The 21,261-nt window shown below is 40.9% G+C and overlaps 2 long non-coding RNA genes across 3 annotated transcripts; one reads left to right on the top strand and one right to left on the bottom strand.

Moving 5' to 3' along the window:
* The first annotated feature begins 1,903 nt into the window (after window positions 1–1,903).
* LOC112564332 lies at window positions 1,904–6,117 on the top strand. 2 transcript variants are annotated; one of them, XR_003099198.1, is made up of 3 exons: window positions 1,904–3,090; window positions 3,564–3,738; window positions 5,888–6,117. It is a non-coding gene; the product is annotated as an uncharacterized LOC112564332 (long non-coding RNA). The 2 variants fall into 2 exon arrangements; XR_003099197.1 differs by having other exon boundaries at window positions 1,904–3,300.
* On the bottom strand, window positions 3,444–12,103 carry LOC112564333. The gene is made up of 3 exons (XR_003099199.1): window positions 10,177–12,103; window positions 8,155–8,235; window positions 3,444–3,672 (listed from the first exon to the last, which is right to left on the bottom strand). It is a non-coding gene; the product is annotated as an uncharacterized LOC112564333 (long non-coding RNA).
* Between the last annotated feature and the right edge of the window lie 9,158 nt (window positions 12,104–21,261).

Genomic DNA, 21,261 nt, shown 5'->3' with positions numbered 1-21,261 from the left:
GCTGTCTGTAGATGCTCAGCCGCCTTTTCACTCTCACTCAAAATCTGAATTTATTTTCTTTCCTTTTGGAGAGGAGCTGGCTTTAATCATCATTGCTAGACTCGTGGTTTTTTTTTAAATCTTTTAATCCCAAAACGAAAACAATCAATAAAATGTCCGTGTTTTTCCCATTTGTGTGTTTAATTTACAAAACACTGTACACGTTATATTAAAGAAATATATATATAGAAGAAGTTTTCATCTTTGGCAGTGTTGACCACTTGTGTTTCAAGGCTTACGGCACTAGGTTTGCTTCCGCTAAGCCTGGGCGCACTGCTTGATTCAAACACTTACAGCCAGAAAAAGTTATTACTTCCTGTAATTGTTCTAACGATGTTCACCACGATTTTTGTTGTTGTTGTTTTTTGTTTTTGTTTTTGTTTTCTTGTTTGTCTTGGGTTTGTTTTTTGTTTTTTTGGTTTTTGTGTTTTTGTTTTTGTTTTTTGTTGTTGTTTTTTTTTTGTTTGTTTGTTTTTTTTTTACAGCTGGCAATGTCTACGTTCACCAAAAATTTTTCTTTAGCAAGGTTATGTTTGTAACACAGTATAAAGGGACGAGAAGACGAAAATTCAATAGAAGTAACTCAAACGTCATTAACTTGAGGACCGGCGGTGTGTCAAACAGAACTGCACGGGGATATATTGTCTACATGCATGTTGAGTACACAGCGATGTATTTCTCATGCATGACTGTGTGACTGTGTCATGACATACTGTACACGCTTCTGTCAGTACTGCTATACGGCCGCCGTACATGCTGGTGTGGAAGGAAAGACTGAAACACTTTCCAGAACGTCGACTCGGCAAGCATGACAGACAATTAAATTCACAGAATATTTTCAGAATATAAAATCTTGGAAAGCAACAACAAAATTAAAATTAAATGTACTTATTCTTGTACTGATTTTTTGGTGGCGGCGAAAGAAGGGGGTACCTAAAAAATAAATGAAGAACAAAAGACAGTATAACGAGTGATCGCTCTAGTGAATGTCAGCAGTGAGAGAGAAAAATCAAATAAACAAATAAATTGGTAGCAAGACCTAAATTCAAGCCTTGTATAATTAAATATTTCCCACAGCTGACCAAGTGCAGTTGTCACAACTGTAGACACGTGTGATGGAATTCTCAGCGAGTTGAGAGTGTGAAATGAATTTGTAATTATTGTCACTTTATGTTGGTAATTTCTCAGGAATTTTAGTCACGTTTACTGACTAATCTCAAACATTTAGTTACACTATACTTATTAATTTTGATGTATTTACTCCCTTTGTACTCACAAAACAGTTCCAGCTGCTCAGGAAGTGTTATGACAAAGTATAAACAAAGAGAAAAGAAAAAGGCGCTTCTCTGACTTGCACGCACGCAGACGTACACCTCTCACCTGACGGCAAGAAATAAATTATTGTAATTCCTGTAATTATCTACACGACATTGTAATTATTGTAAGTTTGCTGCTTGTCCCGCTGACCATTTGTATGTAAACATAAATCTGTTTAGCCATTTGCAGCGACCACACGCGCTGTCACCATCCCGATGTTGTACCTCAGTAGAAACCATGGTTACCTTCCTGATATATTGCCTCAGTGTAACCTACAGTTATTGCACGGGTGTAACAGTCAATATTTATACTGCACCTTAGTATAACTTTCCAGTTACACTCATCACATCGTAGTCTAATGTAACTTTGATTGGTTTTTGTTTCCTTTTGTTGTTGTTGTTTTGTTTTGTTTTTTTTTTGTTTTGTTTTTTTTGTTTTTTTTTTGTTTTTTTGTAGTGAAAAGTGCTTCCACCTATACGCGAGTTCGTATTGTGGGAATCCGGGGAAATATGAGGCTGGAAGAGGCGAGTAGAGGTTATAGTTTTTTTTTCTTTATAAACCTGATATTTGCATGGTTTTCCACCATCTTTATATTTTGTTTATAATCATTTACGGGTTTTTAAGGGAGTTTAGATTTTTACTTTATTTGTTAAGCTACCATACCTCATGTTTGATTCTGGTTCTGGTTATGAATGAGTGAGGAACCCCATATTTCCTATGGTTTAATATATTTCAAAGATATTTTAAATTTATTATATGGTTATGCTAGCCTAGCAGTCTTATTAATAAATTTATGGAACAGGTTATAGTTTTATTTTATTGCTTTTCAGGGGATGTTATCTAGTGTGTACATCTTTGCTTGTTTACATGAATCTTGAATTTGGGTGGCTTGCCAGCATTGTTACCACTAATGACAGTCTGCCGTAGCTCTTTGTGTGGGTGCAGGCAGCTATTAATGTTTAATTCCAGTCTACATTTATCTAAGACCTGTGTCAGCTTTTCTCATTCTTGCCTCAATAACCAGCCAGTAACTGATATAACCACCCGACACCCACTAACAGCGTTCCCATGCTGCCTCAGTGTTCTCCGCTTTCTTGTCCATCCGGGACGCTGGGTCGAAATACCCTTGTCCTTGATTTTTTTTTTTCAACAAGCTTGCCATATAAAATGTGATTTCCCGAAGCTGCAATCGAGATAAAAATTTCAATTTTTACACCTGATAAATGTTTTTGTCTTTTTGTAAACGAAAGGTAAGATTAAACAACAGAAAGAATGTGGGTTGGGTTATAGTCAAACGCATCAACCTTGGACAGCCTGCGATGATTCATTGTCTCCAGAAAGATTTTTAAGAGGCCGGGGAGTTGTTAAGCGCCTGTGAACTGCAGTAAAAGGCAAGCCAGACCATGGCCAGATGTAGCCACAGCCTCGCCCACCTGCTGGAGGGACGCAACGAGCGCGGGATGAGTGTCCTTGCTGACTGACAGATACATTTCCTTCGTCCTCCGGAGTCGACAGGCCCTCCCTCCGTCAGTCGCAGCGCCCCCCAGCTGAAGGGAGTCGCGCACACGGTGATGGAAGGGGTAGAGGATGGCGGGGTGTGGGGTAAGGGAGACAATTAGTCCACGTTCGGAGACAGGTTCTTTCCCTTAGACCGGCCATACTGTGCAGTTAAAGACTGGAGATGTCAGCGGCCGCGTCTTTCCCTCACCCCGCCACCGACGTTTGTTAGTTGATGTCAGTCAATGAGTGAATAGCATTATTCCCACCAGATATACCCACTCATCTACTAACTAAACATGATCGCTTCTTCCTTCTCGTCTCGATCTTCAGCCAGCTTTATATCTCCTCCCTCTCTTTGAAGTCACGCCGTTACTTCTCTACTGTGCGAAGTTTTCTTACTCTAAAGCTCAGAATGCTGTGTCCTGTAGACTACAGAGCATTAAAGTTTGTGTCCTTTAACTATAGAGCGCCTTCGATTTGCAGCTCTTCTCCTTTTTGTGCTGGATTTTATTTTTAGGACAATATCTAATAGGAGTTGTACTTACTCTTCTTTTTTTTTAAAAGAAATGTTTTAGCGAGCCTCATTGAACATATGCTCAGTCAGACTGTTATTTTCTCTCTCTCTCTCTCTCATACACACTCTTTCTCTCATTCTGGTTTCAACTTTTTAAAATTAAAAGCTGTTTTTATAACTGTTTTTGATAAAGGTGTTCGGCACTGTCCAAGCTGACCTCGCGCCACTCCTCTCGGCTGCTGACCTCGGCATCACCTCCATTCCTCAATTCCTGACCCCGGCAGCTCCATCACAACACTCGTCTGCAGCAGAGAGATAGAACAGCCAAGTATACCTCTGTGCAAATCACTAAACCTGGACTAGGGCAGGTAAGTAGTTATCACAGACTTAAATATGTTCTCCCTGACTGGTTGTAGTTAATTTACTGTGAAGTTTCTTTTGACACTACATAGCAAACCAGCAGAGGGATTCATAACAAAAACAAACACGAACCCACAGCAATTTTATTGACAGAAATAAAGAAAGTAGAAGCAAAATGTAAAGGATATTTGAGAAAGAGATTGATGATCAAAACTAGCGATCAATGGAGAACATACGGCGGAGAGGATAAGTAAGAGCGGCGGAAGAAAATGCGGGATCTGTGTGCGAGCTATACATTTTTATTGAGCTGCAATCATTTCATCATCATTGATGAGACAGCATGTCCTCAGACTATATAAATTTTTTCTTGTTTGTGTCATTCGATCTTTTCTCTTCCCCATCTTACCTTACTCTCTTCTCTCTCTCTCATTAACCAAAGAAGTAGCTGTTTCTACTCGCTGAAAATATCTGAACAGGGGAAAAAAATTAATATCATGAAAGTTATTTTATGTTCGATTATTCGGAAAATGTATGTGTCTGGCAGGATCGATGTTCAGAATCTAATTTTGTTTTCTTTCCACAATTGGCATTATTTTTTTTTTTCTGAAAGTCTTCAGTTCTCGGCACAGTGTTGTATTTCTCAATCGGAAATAGAAGGAAGGTGAGGAGGAAGGGAGAATTTTTACAGGACAGAAGGGATTGTGTGTCTGTGCCTGTGTTTGGAATAGCAATGTTTGCTTCACACTTCATTGATTTCACAGTTTCGCTGAAGCTGACAAATGTCAAAGGTAAACGAAGGTGGCGAATAAACAATCATTCGCAGACAATTTAGGCAATCGAGACATTTATCCTCACTTTAAAAAAACAAACAAGCAAAACAAACACTAAAATAGTATTGGTGTTGTAAGATAATATCTAAAGACATTAATAGATTGTCGGTCACATTAAGCAAAAGTTTGCCAGAAGTGTCACTAACAAAGTTCAGCATTGATTTCATCATTTCGAGAATTAAATCTTGTTACCTGGCCGTGTGAAATGTTTGTCCACATTGTTATCCGTCTACTGCAAATATTTCATCATCACTTTGAAATCTTATAAATAGAATTAAAGAAAGAAAAACGATTTTGTGCTTGATGAGCAAATAATTGGTTTTTGGAATGAATTATAGTGAGAATTATATTTTGCGCCCGTGAATTTCTAGTTAAAATGGAAAATGTATTATTTCATTATTTTAAAATAATGTTGCTTTCTTTTTTTTTTTACACGACCTCCTGCAATCTGAGTTAGTCAGACTAGTATTGTATGGCACTAAATATTACTTCATTATTGTTGACCACATGGTTACCATGGCACAGATGCTGATAAATTAGCGAACCAACAATATCAGACAATGCAATCAGAAGAAAAGAATTCAATGCGGCTAAATTTTGTCGATGAGCTTTCAACCTGAAGGAGCCTGAAAAAGGAAAATTTTATTTACTTTGCAGGAAGAATTTTAAAAGCACAGCAAACTTGCTATCCCTCTACGATATTCCACTATCCACGATCTACACTATTCCATTTAGTAGAAATATACTTCTTTTGTGACGAGTACGTTTATTTCAGCAATTATTTAATAATATTAATCGATTTAATAATAAAAATATTTGTTTTAAACTTTTAATAAGTATATATTGCACATAAGTTTAAATAATTCTACAATATGTGCTAGTTTTAATAATTATGTGGTGTCCTGTCGTTCTAATAATTATTTATTGTATATTAGTACTATTAATCGTTCTCACAATTCTACTGTTGTACATTAGTGCAATAAAAATTTTTATCTTTTACATTCTATATGATTACATCCCTCATCTTTTAAACGATGCGAAAATAATACATTTTTAAATTAATTCATTATATATTTATTACTTGTCATTTGTGTTGTCTGCATTCTCTCCTGTTCTATCATTCTGTCTTATTTTTCTTAGCTACTTTAATTATATGCTAATTATGTTAATTATATGTCTGAGACTTCCTAACCCATTTCTATAATAACCTCTTGCCCACGAGAGCATCTGAACAGCACCAGACTCTCCAAATCAATCCACCGACAACACAGGCCGTCCATCACTGAGAGAAGTGTTTGAAGCTATTTTCGCCTTGGGATTTTTCTAGGCCATGTTTCCAAAACAGTCAACCTTGGATCGTGACCATGGCAACGGACACACTCTAGTAGCGGCGCAAACGATGAATCAATAAGCGGCGCTTTCAAGCCTTCAAAACCTCTTATGCTCCGGAGAAGCAGAAATTGACTGAAACACCGGGGAGCAGGTGAAAACAGTCGATGCTGCATTCACTGTACGAATTTTTCTTTTTAAATAAATGCTTCTTCTGGGGACTGAGGTTTAGCTTTGTCTTCCAGCTTTTTTTTTTTTTTGTGATCATTTATTTTTATGCTGGGAAGGAATTTTTGTTTGTTTGTTTGTTGGTTGGTTGGTTGGTTGGTTGGTTGGTTGGTTGGTTGGTTGTTGGTTGGTTGGTTGGTTGTTGGTTGGTTTTTTTTTTTTTTTTCCTAATTTGCGGTTTTCTAAGTGTGGTAGGTTTAAATACCGAGAATATTATTCCGTAGATACTTAAATGATGAAAATTATATACATCGAAGTCTGATTTCTGTTGTTTCCGTCAATCCCTCATGACATTGCTGCTAACATTAAAAACAACCTTTCAGAAGAGACATGGAATGTGGATGGAGGTGGACATGAAGGTAGAATGAAGATAAAAAACAAGAAAGCACATCCAGAATCTTCAAGCTGATCTTGATGGTGCAGACGGTCGGATGACCAGGGAATTTTTCAGGATAAGATATCTGACAGAACTATTTAAATCTCGGTTTGCTGATGTCTGTGCAAAAGAAACCTTGTCCAGCAAGTTCCCCTGAATGTTACGAGTGTTTCCGCTTCTTGCTACTTTTCTTGTGTGGCTAAAGAGGATGTGCGCAGACGAGCAAATAAATATTCAGGCCAAAAATATTCTGAGATATTTTCGCAAAGTAACTTCAAGGCGAGCTAATCAGCTGGTACCCTTAGTAACCTGGACCTCCGCTGGGGAAGTAACTCTTCTGCATTAGAAAATCCGTGGGGAGGAAGCTCACCTTCGCAGATGCCAGCCCGGGGAAGACTTGGGTGAGTGGAGGAGGTACTTGAGCGCGAGCCGTGGATGTAATGCCAGCACGTGCACAGTACTTACCTTTGTGGCGTATGCAACACGTGCGGGGTCAAAGGCCGAGCGTCTGAAGATGAAAACGCCGTCTTGTGGAATCTTTAAAGATCATTATTACGATATCTGTGCCTTGGACTCATTTCTAGGATTCCCTGAGCCAAAATTCTTCTAGAAGACGCTATGAGAGCAGGAAAGATAATTTTATATTTTTCGTAGGGATGTTGCCGCTGTTGTCTATCAGTTTTTTCATTTTGTTTCGGAGATTTTTATTCTTATCTTGTCTTTAAAGTAACTCCCGAAATAATAAAGAAAATGGAAAAATATAGTCAGCAAAAGGGATAGGAGGAAGAAAAATCTGGAAAAAAATATACAAAAATTTAGAGGAAAAGAAAAGAAAGAGACATTGCAGACGGACGAACAGACCGACACTAAGATGACCAGAAAATTAACAAAACCGTTTATGTGTACTGAAACACACACACCACTACGCCCTCCTTCCCACACCATACATCACACTACCCTTCCTCACACACTCCTACCCCGCAGAGAGAGAGAAGGAAAAGGGAGAACATAGAAAGGAGGAGAGAGCATTGGCTGACTTGACGGAACAGCGACCGACAACCCACATCTGAAGAAATGAAATTTTTCATATTTTTCCCTTCCCCCCTTCAAGCGCTCTTGCTCTGCCCACGCTGCGATCGTAGGGCTCGCTTGGATGGCCCTTACATCTCAGTCCAAATTACCTCCCCCTCGTGATGCATTATGATCACGTGTTGCCCACTCGATGCCACGGGAGATAAGCGACTGCCACTGAAGGCGGATCGGGTATCCAGGAAGACGCCTCTTTTCATCATTTTTCACTATCTCTTGCTTGATAATGTCAGTGGCAGCCATTTGAGGCAGAGGAGGACGCCAAAGAGGGTGGATACCTCCTGAAGTATGGGGGTGTGGCTAACGGCAGACGTGACTGCAGATTCGACGAAAGGATGAAATGGAGTGAAGGATCGGGGTTCGTTTGAGAAGAAGAGGTTGGGAAGGGGGAGATTACACTACTCTTTGGGGAAAAGGAGCAAAAAAAAAATTGCTGTAAAATTATTTTTAATGTCAGTTGTTAATGCCAGAAGGATGTAGTAGAATATTCTTTAAAAACATTTTGTGGCTTTTTTAAGAGGAGACAATAGCTATTTAGTGTAGCAGTCGTTCCGCAGGTATAATCAACCTACCTGGGAGACGACTGCAGCTGTTCAGCAGATTCCAGCAGTAAGTTTGTTAGGAATGTCACCTGGTGAGAACCGCAGTCACTGCTGAAATACGACAGAGGTCCATCTTACTGTCAGTGCCGAGGAATAATATTTTTTTCAACTTGTAACGACTTTATCAATGTCAACAGGGGACATGGCAGTCATCACAGCTTTTCTGTCAGTCTTCAGGAAACTGAAAATGTGGCCACAGCTTTTGTCTTGCCACAGACCGTTGAAGACTGTCATGTCACACATCCTGGACTACTGGATCGTTTGGATTCTTTTCGTACATCACAAGATCAACCCTGGTCTAATGATATATGCCAGATGCTGACACGTTAACAGAGAACACAATCAACATTGATTTTTTAAAATATTAAGCTTTGTTATTGTTTATTTAAACACGTGGACTGACTTTTGAGCTTCTGTTACTTAAGACCTGAGTCCCATGAGAGATTTTATTGAAGAGTTGACCAATCCGTGAGAGTCTACTAAGGTGTTGACCAATTTTTTTAGCATGGCGGGGACTGAGATCTTGACAAAGCTTACAGCTGAGAACTGTAATCATCCAAAGTGTTGTACTATACAGAGTTTATCGCTTATATTTTTCGAAATGAGTAGCTAAAAAGGATTCAACCAACTAAACTAACTTCATTAAAGTTAAGTTTCCACTCGGAGTCGCATCCTTCAGGCTTGAAAGAGTGTCGACAAACTCTCGTCCCTTTAACCTTTTGTATTCTGCTTGCTTTGTCTCTGTGTGTGTGTGTGTGGAGGATGGGTAAGATGGTCGTTAACTTAACAGCAGCTGTGCCCTTGGGATAATAATAGTCATTAAAATAATATATGCTTTGTAATCTGCATTGTTAAAATCTTATTGTAATTAAACCAGTAAAAGTCGTTGCTGCATTGATTGTCAATGAAACGTTTACTGTCCTCCATGAGCCACTTTAGTCGAGTTTTACTCGTATGCTTGTCTCATCTTTACTGACTTTCTCTCCCTGTCTCTGGTGCACCCGCAGGTTGCAGTGTACACACATATTCATGTTCTCTGGGTACGCATACCCAAACCTTCTCAGTGGTTATCTTGTGGGCTCCTACAGACAGACCTCTCCCAACCTGGGAAATATGGCGGACACTATGTTCTCTTTTATGTATAGCAAAGACGAAGAATAATATAACAAATACTTTTCATGCAATATTGAAATACTATATATTGAAATAATATATGATGACATTGCAAACCATGCTAGATAGCTCTTAGTGTCATTTGAAGTTCCAACATGAGCAACTAATTTTGACGAACAAATAACTTATTCATTCAATTATTAAGTTTACTTTTTTCCCTGTAAAACTACCTATTAATTTTGCATGATGAACCTGATTTAAACAATGTTGCTATGAATATTTTAATTAATGAATATATGTTGTACTAATGTGTGCTACATACAATAACGCGCACTACATTTGTCTTGTAAACAAAGTTTGAAAATAATCAACCTATAGTTTGGTGAGCTAGTGGATGCTTTAGATAACCTGACCAGTTTAGGGCGATTTTACCTACATGTATGAGTAAATTACCGATATCCATGAAAATGAACCTGGAACTATACTTAAACAAGTGACCGACAGCGTGAATAAAATAAATGAGGAAGGACACACAAAAGGCGAAAAGGAAGATAAAGTGCGAAACATGAGAGATTTTTTTTCTCGAGTTGTCATTATTAAGTGACCTGTCACACCTACTGAAAGTACACGACCATACTGTACTGACAGTTGTTAAAACTTACTGACGGTACACTGTACTCAGGAGCAGTTACTCCCACTGACCTACTGGCTGTCACCATAGCTGTAAGAGCAATGACCCCGGTTGCACTAGCTGTCCCCCCTAATCTACATACTGTACATCTGTACTGACACCACGATAATCTGTACATCAGTCTATATTTGACAATAGACCTACAATGTCTGTTAAAACGATAGACTGTACACCACCACTGAACTTACACAACAATGGACTGTACACCCCGTCTGTACGATCCCAGGCGCCCAGTGTCTCAGGTGCCCGGGTGTTCGTGTCGGGTGGCGTGACGTTTACGACCATCCACGTCCTGAAATGCTGGATGGAACGTGTCACCTCCGTGCACAGCTTGGCAGCCAGGCTCCTCCATTCGTGATTCCTTTCTGCCCAATGAAGGACCTGCTCTGTGTATGTGTGTGTGCGCCACACCCACGTGTCTCTCGGGTAAATAGCTGCGGGTTGAGCGCAATGTCAAAGGTCACCAGGCCTGGTGTCAGTCGGTTTACACCAGAAAGCTAGTATCAACGCAGCGCCAAGTTCAGCAAGTCAGACATTTGTGGTGAAATTTTGCTGTTGAGGGAAATGTTGTCATCAAGTCTCAACCACGTGACCGTTAACTGGATGCTGATCCAGAGGTCAAGAACAGTCTGGCAATCGACAGACTCTCGAGAAAACCTTCACCAGGCTCGTCTAAGTAGTCATCTTGCCTGTCGTTTGCCGATGCCCACAGAACCAGTGACAAACTTTATGCAACTATACTGTCGTCACACTGTCACGTGACGAGGTACAGGCAGCTCTCGTTACATTGTAATGTCACGAACTACAGATAACCTGACATTCTTTACCATTCAATGCTCTAACCACGTTGTAACATTTTTATTTCAAGATCACTACCGACAACCATTTATGTCACTGTAACATAACACACCACAGTAAGGTTGAAATGTCACAAACCACAGACAACTCTCATTGTAACATGACTAGCTAGAGTTACTCTGATTCACGATACACTGTTACAGTAACGCAGCTTCATTACATTGTAATGCATCGCGATCACTGTAACATGTTTCATGGAAACATGCTGGGGTTCGTTCGAGCGGTCGTTTCAGTCAGTCGAACTTCAGCCGAGTGGTTGACCACTTATCCATCATTCCATGGAGGATCTAGCCTTTGGATGCAAGGGGACTGCCTCTCAGGGCTCCTGTCGTTCACCAGCTGACCTGCCTATAAAAATTAAAAGCACTGGCTGACCGTGGGTGTGTCAGTCATCTCCAAGATTACAATTTTACCCCGTTCTACCTCATCTCTCCCGCTTCCTTCTTTCCTCCATCAGCCTCCGATGCCCCATGAACATACATCTCCCGCTAAGCTGAACACGCGGAGAGAGACATTTTCAATCATCATCACTGACAAGGGAGGTAAGGCAGGGTGCGGTGCCCCTACCCTTCTTCCTTCCCGTTTGCAGGGCGTGGATCAGTTTTGACTTCCAGCCCATCTGACAGCTTTCGTCCAATTTTATTATTGTTTCCAGGGCGCAAAGAGGAGCGTATAGTTGAGGGGTTTTTTTTTTCTTCAGCCAAGTGCATCCGAGGCCTCATCACTAAGTCAGTTGCTTCATCAACAAGCGGCGCCATCTGTCACATTGTCCGCGAGTGGGTCGACATGAGGTAGACGCCGATAGACAGTAGGTTGGGAGTCATAGACAGGACATTAAACAGACAGAGAAGAGAATCTGCTAGCACCCAATATCGGACTGTGCACCCAGAGGATAGCACAGACCAGGACGATGATGGACTATATGAAAAGCGCGGGTGAGACCGGGGATCAAGATGGCGGGAGGAAGCCATTCTGGTGAGTGGTGAAAGAGTCATTCACGAACACAGGGTTAAATCCTCCTCACCATGTTGGTGTCGGTTCCCCGCGAACTGATCCTGGCGTGACGCCATCAACCGCCGCGGGCAACAGTCTCCCAGCACGCTCTGCAAAGCTGGAATCGCGAAATTATTTGTCACTGGAAGTGTCATGGCCTTCCTGCTGAAAGTTAGACCTCACAAAAATTAAAAAGAAAAAACACACACATTCAGAGTATACACATGGGTTCGCTTTTCGTGAGTTTTAGAGCTGGTAACATAATATAACACAACAGAAACCCTCAACAAAACAAGAAAGCAAAGAAAACAAACTGTCACTGGTGCTGTTATTTGAATGTCTGTGTTTGCTCTTCTGTACGTCTCCATGTCCATATGTATGGCTCTATGTTCAGCCACCCATCGTCGGTCCGCTAGAGTGGATCCCTGGGTTTAATTGGTCGAGTCGGTGAGCTCAGTATTTATTTCCTTTTCTCGTAGTGACGTCCACGTCCTTACAATCTTACTCCCCCATGAATACATCTACAGCTCAACTGTAGAAAGAAACTCAACCCGGATACCCGTAGTCTAACTTACGGATGGAACTCTGCCCAAATACTACCTTTATTCATAATATATATATCGTATATGGACGGAAAACAGCTCTCTAAAAGGTGAAAAGAGAATGTCGTGGAGTCAGCCTAGGACATAAGCACTCTCCCTATTGAGTGACAGAGGGTATCCTTTCCTCGTCCACATCCTAGCCTCCTAGATACAAGCTTGATGGGTCTTGTCGAGTTACCATTCGTTTTTGCGAAAAAGATCAGATAGGATGGGGACAGGAAACCATTAGGTCATGGCTACATTTTCTTCTTCAGATAAGGACGTCCGCTTGCTGTCCTCTTTCGAATCCTCTCGATATTTAATGTCATATGAGATCCTTTTTGAAATATAAATTTACAAAAATCATATTGAAATGTGCTTATTAAATTTATCTCTATTATAACAAAGTTTTTTTTCGTAAACACATAACACATAAACACAACATTCCCCAACAAGTGTCGTCAAAGCGACAGAAGACAAAATGGCGTCGGTCTGGATACAAATCAGACGGAAGCTGCAATGCTGGTTAAAAATTTCTGGTTTGTTTTAAACCTCAACATTATGGCCTTACATTCGTCAGAGTCTGGTGCATCAATCAATGCAGGGCTGGTTTGCTGCTGACAATCGCAGAAAGCGGTTTGGACTGAAGCAACGATTGTGTGCAGGGAGGGAAGTCTGCTTGGCACTGTTTGTCGCCCGTGGACGTTCTTCGTGTTACGTATTCGCATAAAATTCCACCTTCGGGCGCCTGTCTGAGCTGAGCTGTATTTTGTCAGTGGAGGCAGACCAAGCAAGAAATTAACTTGGAAAGATGGTATCTGTGGTAGAAAAAAAATGGCCAGTAAATCAGCTCGCACCACGAACTCCAGCCTCACAATGTTAGAATGGCTTGGGAAGAAATGGTCCGAAGATTACCTTTCAGGAGACGAACTGTCTCTGTACTAAAAATCCATCATGAAAAACTGTAAAAATTTTTGTTTTCTTTTTAAATCAAGTGCAAAAATACTTTCATCAAGGTAGTCATACCTGAGGGCACAAGAGACTCTTGATTTATTTTTAGTACACTATCTGTTAAACGCCAACGTTGACTGAAAATTCTTTAGAAATAAACAGACAAGGATCAAAAGAAATTAAATGAGAAATAAGACAAATTGGTATGTTGATGGCAGGAGACAGAAAATGTTATTTTTGAGAGTAAATTTAAAAATGGGTCCAACTGTATTAATAAAATAAAAAAATTAAATAAAATAGACGAAAATTTTGGATACACATAGACCGCACCCCCCAAAAAATAAATAAATAAAAGAAAAAAATTAATACATGCAGAAGGCAAACATTTTCGAATACACGGCACCAAGTGGACTCAAAGTCCTAGGTTGTTACATCTCCTCCACAGTAAATAAATCGTTCGGGCATTGAAAACCGCAGGTGCGTAAAATCCGGTCCAATGATCACGTGATTGATTAATGAGGTAAGCGCTGGGATGTCGGTCAACCGGCTGGTCAAGCACGACAGAGCCGCGTGCAAAGGTCACACTGATGAGGTTAACACCATCTTTCCAAGCATCGTCACCTCCTGTTGTTGTATGTCTTTTAACTGAAAGATGCTTGCTTCTTCGTAGTTTAGTTAATCGTTTCCTAGAAAATATTCTAGTATTTAATATTGTAGCTTGAGACATTTTCTTCCGGCTTCTCCCTTGTTTATTTTTTTAATTTTTATTATTTATTTATTGATTGATTTATTTATTTTTTGATACGTTATATTCTTTTCTTGTCGCTTTGAATAAGGTTTTGTTTTCTTTGGTCGTTTGGGGTTAGGTATATTTTTGCTGCTTATTGCTATTGCTGTTTGTTTGCTCTGTACGGCACTCCGATGTTTTTTGTTTTTTCGCTCTGTTCCTCCGTTGTATACCTCCCCAGCAACTAGAACTGTGTGAATTATATCTGGACGCTGTTGCTGATAAATTCTCGCGGATGAAGTGAAAGAGCATGTGGCAGACAAGTTGTTTATACACATCAGAATTCTGTGACAAGTCATATTTCTTCCCTTCCTCTTGCTAAAATACCATGCAAAGGATTTACGAAAAATCAAAGCAAAGTTTTTATTATGCACGGTACCTTCTGCAACTCACAAGATAAAGAACAGAACAGAAAAAAGAAAAATATGAGATTCGCGAGGATTGTGTTTCTTTTAAAAGAAACGGTTGAATAAATCCGTTGCCATAATCTACTTTAGACAGTGTTTCCATTCTTGGATAAGAATTAAAATTCTCTTTATGCAAACGAAAAAAAGTATATTTTGCTATGTTTGATGTCGGCCTGCCACCAGGAGTGAAACCTGTGGGTAATTTGTTCTACATAAAAGCTATTTTTTACATCCAAAGATTAATCCAAAAAAGTAAAAAAAAAAAAGTAAAACTACAATCTCAACTTTATCCCAAATAAAAAAATCTTTAAGCTTGATGACGATAATTAGTGAGTTAACGTGGACAAAATTTATCTTAAAAAACATTGTGTGTCTTCCCGAGTATTAATAAGAAGAGCGGACTGAAGGAATACTCTATAAATAACGCATGTATATTTATATTGTATTGTGTATATTATATAATTATAATAGTATGTAGTCACATATTTTGACAAATATCAAACTCTAATAGTTTAGAGCAGGAATATGTTTACGACATAAATATAGTCATTATAGACAATAACAACAAAATAATACATTGGAGGAAATTCTAATTCATATTTAGTTCGAGGTGAGAGATGGGTTTTATTATGCAATTGGAACGGGAAATATTTTCAAACCCGACAGCTCACTGTACCTAAGGTGTTCGTAGACCAGAAATTGAAACTTCCAAATTGCAGAGCAGACATATCCGAGAACAGATACACTTGCGATGAACAGGCAGTCTTCTCTTGGTCGACAAAAATCTTTGTTGGCTTCGATCGAGGTCTGCCCGTGGCAACATATGTTTCTGTGCTGGCAGGATAAGCAGCCATGTTTTTGTTTTTGGACCGGAAGAAGGATCGTAGACGCTTGCCGCACGAAGATGTGTGTTGTCTTAACTGGGCGGGCGAAAACAGAAGTGGTTCACGAACACGTGCTCCATGGTCTTCATGTCCAAGAAGGAACAATGTCTCTGCGGTTGTTATACAGGGGCTGCTATAGGTCGACTTAGTTCATGCCTCTCTCATAAACAGGTTGTACACGTACAGAATCAGTCCACAAGTTACAAAATAAAGTAGCTGTGTGATTTTGTCCAGGAGGTGCATTGTTTGTTGGTTCTGGAGACCAATTGTAAACATCCTCTGTAATACCTAAAAGACAGATCCATGAAATGCTGGGAAGGAATGTATGGCTGACTAAGCAATACTAAACACCCGTTTTCTATTTAAAACAGACGGTGGGTTTTTTCATATGCTTTGTTACATGTTCGATGACTTTTCCCTTTTTCTTAAGACCTTATACAGTGGTCATCACACGTAGCTTGGAGAGAGCTGCGGTCAGAATATGTAGAGCAGAACATCTGAAGGTCCTTCTCAACCATCCTAAAAATCCTGACAGTTTGTGTAGCGGGCGAAACTTCAACATGTTTGGCACACACAAAAAACAGTCTTTCGCGACAATAGCAGCAGCACTGTTAGAAAAGGTTCAACCCTGTCAGGATGTTGGGAGTTGTGATGTGATCGCTTATTTTAATGGATAATGAAACTTATCAACCTGCAGGCCTTCCGACGGTTTGGAATAGTTTGTAGCTTTTGACCTTTCAGAATGTGCAACAGGAGAGTCCCCGCACAACATAATGCCCATATTATCTGGCCAGGAGGTGTCGCTTTGTGCACGGTTGTTACTCATTAACTGCATGCCAACTTTTTCTCTCTCTGTTCCCCACCACCACCCACTACATGTACATTGTAATCACACCCACCCATCCACCCGATCTTACACAAGAAACGTTTTGGCCAACAGCCATGACTAAATTGAGTGCACTGGTTGTTTTATGATTTCTTTTAAAATTTAATTTCTCTTCAATGTTTCTGGTCGTGTCATTGAGTGCAAAAAAGGTTTCAAGTGCTGATCTGATGAACAATGCGAACTCCTTGCCTACTCTAGGTGCGAATCTTTCAAACAAAGAACTCACCTGTCTGCTAGATTTTTATCACAGCTTCTAACAGATAGCAAAATGTGCGATTAATTATGTTTTTAACTTTCTTCTAAGCTTTTCTTCAACCGGAGAGCAGCTTTCATCAGCAGGCCACCCTGTTTCTCCACCCTCTAACGGCTCTTGCCGAGCGTAACCTTGCTGGAGACTATAACATGTCTCAATATTTTAACATTACAACCACGATTATTCTGAGCATTAATGGTGCCTGTTACCTAATGGTGGTATTTTCCAGCGATTAATGTTCTTTAAGTACATTTGGTAATAATGCAACTGCGATTAACCTAAAAAAAAAAAAAAAGCTAGATCACATCTATGTTATTTGCCTGAGTTGGCCTCGAACAGGGCCAACCACTTTATTGTCGTGTTCTGGATAATGATTCGTGGTCATGCGCACACAATGGAAGCTAATTAAGGTTCTGCTCTCTTCGGTTCTACCGAACCTGACCTAGTTTCTTCAAATAAACTAGAACTGATGATTTAATACTGATGCAGAAGTGTACAACGAATGTACTGACTAAAACAGAAAAAAATTTACTACCACAGATACAGAAAGAGAGATGGAGTAAAAATATTAAAGAAAGAAAAAAAAAAGATAAAACTAAATTAATGAAAATTATTTGCTTGCTTTTCTGTATATTATTTTTCTGGCCAACTTCCAGCGAGTGTACATGTGTAGACATGGTCATTTCCACTTTTTAAAAAATAAAAGTTCACTTTCTGTCTATCAAGAATTTAAAGCATGATAGTACTGCAGGAAAAAAACCTAACAGGGTTAGAAGCGCGTTCTGAAAGCAAAACTTTGTTGTTTGTTTGTCAGCTTCCTGCCGCCTGATCTGTTTTGGTTCCGTTTTATCAGTCCATCCAGCAGATGCGTAGGGGTTGTGGGTGTTCTCAATTTTGTACCCAGGGAGGATAAACCTCCGTGTTTCTGGGGTCAAAGCAGTTCACACATTGCACATGCAGGCATCAGACAAACTGTTTTTGCATGAAGATGGCTTGGAAAAACAATCGGAAAGGGATCACACTGCTGCAGCTCCACCACAAGGGCGTGAACTCTTCCAGCAAGGGAGGCAACAACTGCCAGCTGTCACTATATTGCTAACCAACACCCACACTGCACCCGCACATGTGCGCATGCGTGCATACTAAGAGGGCGGCAAGTGCATGGTGGGAATGCAGAAGGGTCACATGGTACGCAGATAATGCTTATGTTTAGAGCGGTGTGGGTGTTCCAGGGTCTCTTAAATGTCAGTGTCTATTTTTGTTCTGGGCTGGGTTACATGAGAATTTGTTGCTGGGATCCCTATAGAAAATGCACATAAAGTATCCAAAATGTTAAGTAAGTAGACAGACCCTATGGGGCTTAAACAAATCGAAATGTACAAGCTACCCAGGTCTCCGAACCAATGTTCCTGCTAAAAGGACAACACAGAAGTTATATTTTTTCTTAAATCCTTTCTTGAAAAAAAACCCCAGGAAATCGACTTTGAAAATTATAAACATTTAATTGACTAGTAAACATTGAAAACAACAAGTTAGACTGATTTATTGTTTTTCCCCTCTTGACCGAGACTAGTTGTACTTCTAGGTGGTCACCTTGTGGTGTTCGTCGGGTATTAGTGGGGAAGGGGTAGGTTGTTATTCCAGTCTAATGAGCTGGTTATTGCATCGATGTGAACAGTGCAGAGAGCAATAGACTCGTTGCTATGAGTTCACAGTACAAAGAGACAACCCAAAAATAGGTGGACTGCTGTTTGTCTGCCGAGACCAACGCTTAGCCTCTTGCGAAGTTCTCCGGTGTTAGTCTCGGCGAGCCTAAACAATGAATGTGACTAAACCGGAAGCTTTGTACACACCTGCCTCGTTTTAGTAGTTAACTGGAAAAAATCATCTGCCAGCAGTCCAGCAATACAAGTTGGTGATGTCATTGAAGCAAAGTCAGCAGTATGAACAGTTTTTAGTGCGAACGGTTTGGGTTCGATTCTTAATTGATCTTTATACGTTGATCTTCATAAATGTTTTTGTTTTGGAAACTTTTATTACAGAAAGTCTGTGAATATATTTTTTAATTCATCACTACCGTCACCATGATCGTTGCATTAGTTATAAATTTGTTTCTTTTACTTATGGTTCTTTATTTTCACTGATAATATTTTGATTGTGTGCAATGTTTGTGTGTTATGTTTTGATGACGAGCTGCAAATATACGTTCACGGGGCTGAGTACCTGCTGATATTTCGGTTTCAGTTATTGACCTGCCGGTTTATTTTGCTTGTGTTCTAGTTTGTTTGTCTGCTCCTAGTATGCGCCTCGCTTCTCGCCCTTACCTTGGATCACCTGCGCTCCTCTGTTTTCATCACTTCTCTGTGTTTCATTTCCCAACGCTCATTTCATCACTTGTCATGTTCCGTGTCAGTCTTCTTTTCTTACCCTCCTCGGCCTTCATCCCCTCCCTTCCCTTTTCATTTTTCCCCCCGTTCGCCCTACTGCCCTTGTGTGTTTTTCTTTCCCTACCTCCACTACCATTTCCCCAGCTTCATCCTCACTGCGCTGAGGCAGCTGTTCTCTCGCCTGTCGTCATTTATCCCAGCGTCCCTCAGTTAAAATGGAGGCAACATGGCCATTGCACCGCACTGACCTGCTGGATGTCGGGTGTGAGGAGGTAGCTTTGTTTCCGGGTTAACCCCAAGTCCGTGGGCACAGCCGCAACAATCGGGTTAAAAAGTCAGTCTAAAAATAGACGTTTGGATGACGTAGGGCAAGAAAACCGTTTTGACACTTGTGAGTAACGACTCACCTCGGGATATTCGTTCACCTTTTAGTTTTCTTTTGATAGGAAACCGCGGGCTACTCACGTGCAAACTCTGCATCAAGAAAAAGGTTTTAAGAATCTTTCATCGAATAAATGACCTGAGCGACGACCTCTACCCCAACTGTTGTTAGTTCTGCTGTTCTCTCACCTCAGCCACCTCCACCACTGCTAAATTCCTCTCTAATACTGTTATTGTTGTTTTCACTCGGCCTCAGATGTATACTTACCTCTTTGCCGCCATTAAGCTTGGCGAATTGTTTATTCTATGTGTTGTTTACCTGGACAGGATTACTGACCACACACTTGCTGCTGGTTGATTATCTACCAACCATTTCCTTACAAACGTTTGATGAAACTCCATCATCATTTCATCAATCACCCTGTCGCTTCCTTCCTCCCTCTCTCTCTCTCAAACACACACACCACCTGTCGGCTTTGGCAAAGTCCACAAAGTCCTAAATACTGCGCGAACCTCTTTTCTCAATCTCACCGGTGTCTCTTCATTCCATCGTTGCATGACTGACAAACGGTGGTTAATCTTTTCTGCTAACTGCGGCTTACACGGGGAGGGGGATTGTCTGGTCGGCCCTGTCACGTGCCTGGTAACCAGGACGACGTCACGCGACGGCTTCGACACGTCAGTCGGCACAGTCAGAGCCATCATGGCAGCACCACGGCGGAGCGGAGAGGATTAACGTAAGCAGGTTAGCCGGTAATGACCGTTAATGCACGACTTTTTCAGACACACGCCATTTGCCTGATTTGAAACGTTTTTTTTGTCCCTCCCTCTCAGTCTCGAAACACAAACTCTGTCCCCCATCTCTGTCCCCTTCTCCCCCATCTCTGTCCCCTACTTCCCCCATCTTTGTCCCGTCCCTCCCTCCGAAGAGAAAAGTCGTGGAAAAGTCGTGTTATACTATAGTAGTAGTGTATTGTTGAGCTTAACATTCAGTTCACGCGATTTCTCGTTTTCTGTGATATCTCGCGAGACCGGAAGATAAAGTCCCGTCTCGTTCTGGCGTTTCGTTTTTATTCTCGCCGTAAATGTTATCCTTAGACTTGCGGAAAGTGGTGGGGAGAGTTGCTTGCTCATTGCACCCGACAGGACTCCTCCACTCCCTCCGTCCCCTACCCGCCTACCCCTGGCCCTGTGGCGATGTATGAAAAGCAATCGTGAAAGCAAACGGTTGTTAGAAATTCGATGGAAGCAGACTTCGCCTTATAAGCTATTCCACCCGTGCCCATACGCGCCGCAGACTTCATTTCTTCTTTCGTCAATACCCGAAAACTCTGGCCTACCCGGGCCTTAGTTAAGAGACCTCGAGCTGCATTGAGAAAGTCAGACGTTATTAAAGGTTCACTCCATTAGATAAAGAACTTTTTTGCGGGGCGCCTAGTGTCAGCGAATGTGCATTGTGGCAGGTGAATAGAAAGCTTAGGGGTCCAGCAAAAAGGACTTTCAGGAAGGCTGCTGGGTGGGAGGGAGTGCAAGGGGTTGAATGGCGATTGGGGCGGGGGGGATATGACATCAGTCAGCACGAAAATTTAACTTCAGCAGTGTTTGTGGCAAGTATGGCGCCTTTCGTAATGCGGGATACACATACTCACACCACCCCGACATTATGTTCGCGTGTGTCACAAACTCAGTCCAAACACAAACTCAGTCCAAAGCATTGACTATCATAATATTAAGACTCACACAGAAGTGAGGCAGTACATGTTGCACCACAAAAACTCAGAGTCTCTCATTACTGCCAATCAAGCCCAGCGTTCGCGGGGCATGTAGGGACATCTCGTTCCCTCAACTTGTCGCCATGGCGTGAATAATGGCCGGACGTGTGGCTGGCGCGCTAGGGTGACAAAG

Source organism: Pomacea canaliculata, linkage group LG5, assembly GCF_003073045.1.
Source record: "Pomacea canaliculata isolate SZHN2017 linkage group LG5, ASM307304v1, whole genome shotgun sequence".
Taxonomy (NCBI): domain Eukaryota; kingdom Metazoa; phylum Mollusca; class Gastropoda; order Architaenioglossa; family Ampullariidae; genus Pomacea; species Pomacea canaliculata.
Note: the sequence above shows the minus strand (reverse complement) of the source record. Positions and strands in the feature narration are given on the sequence as shown.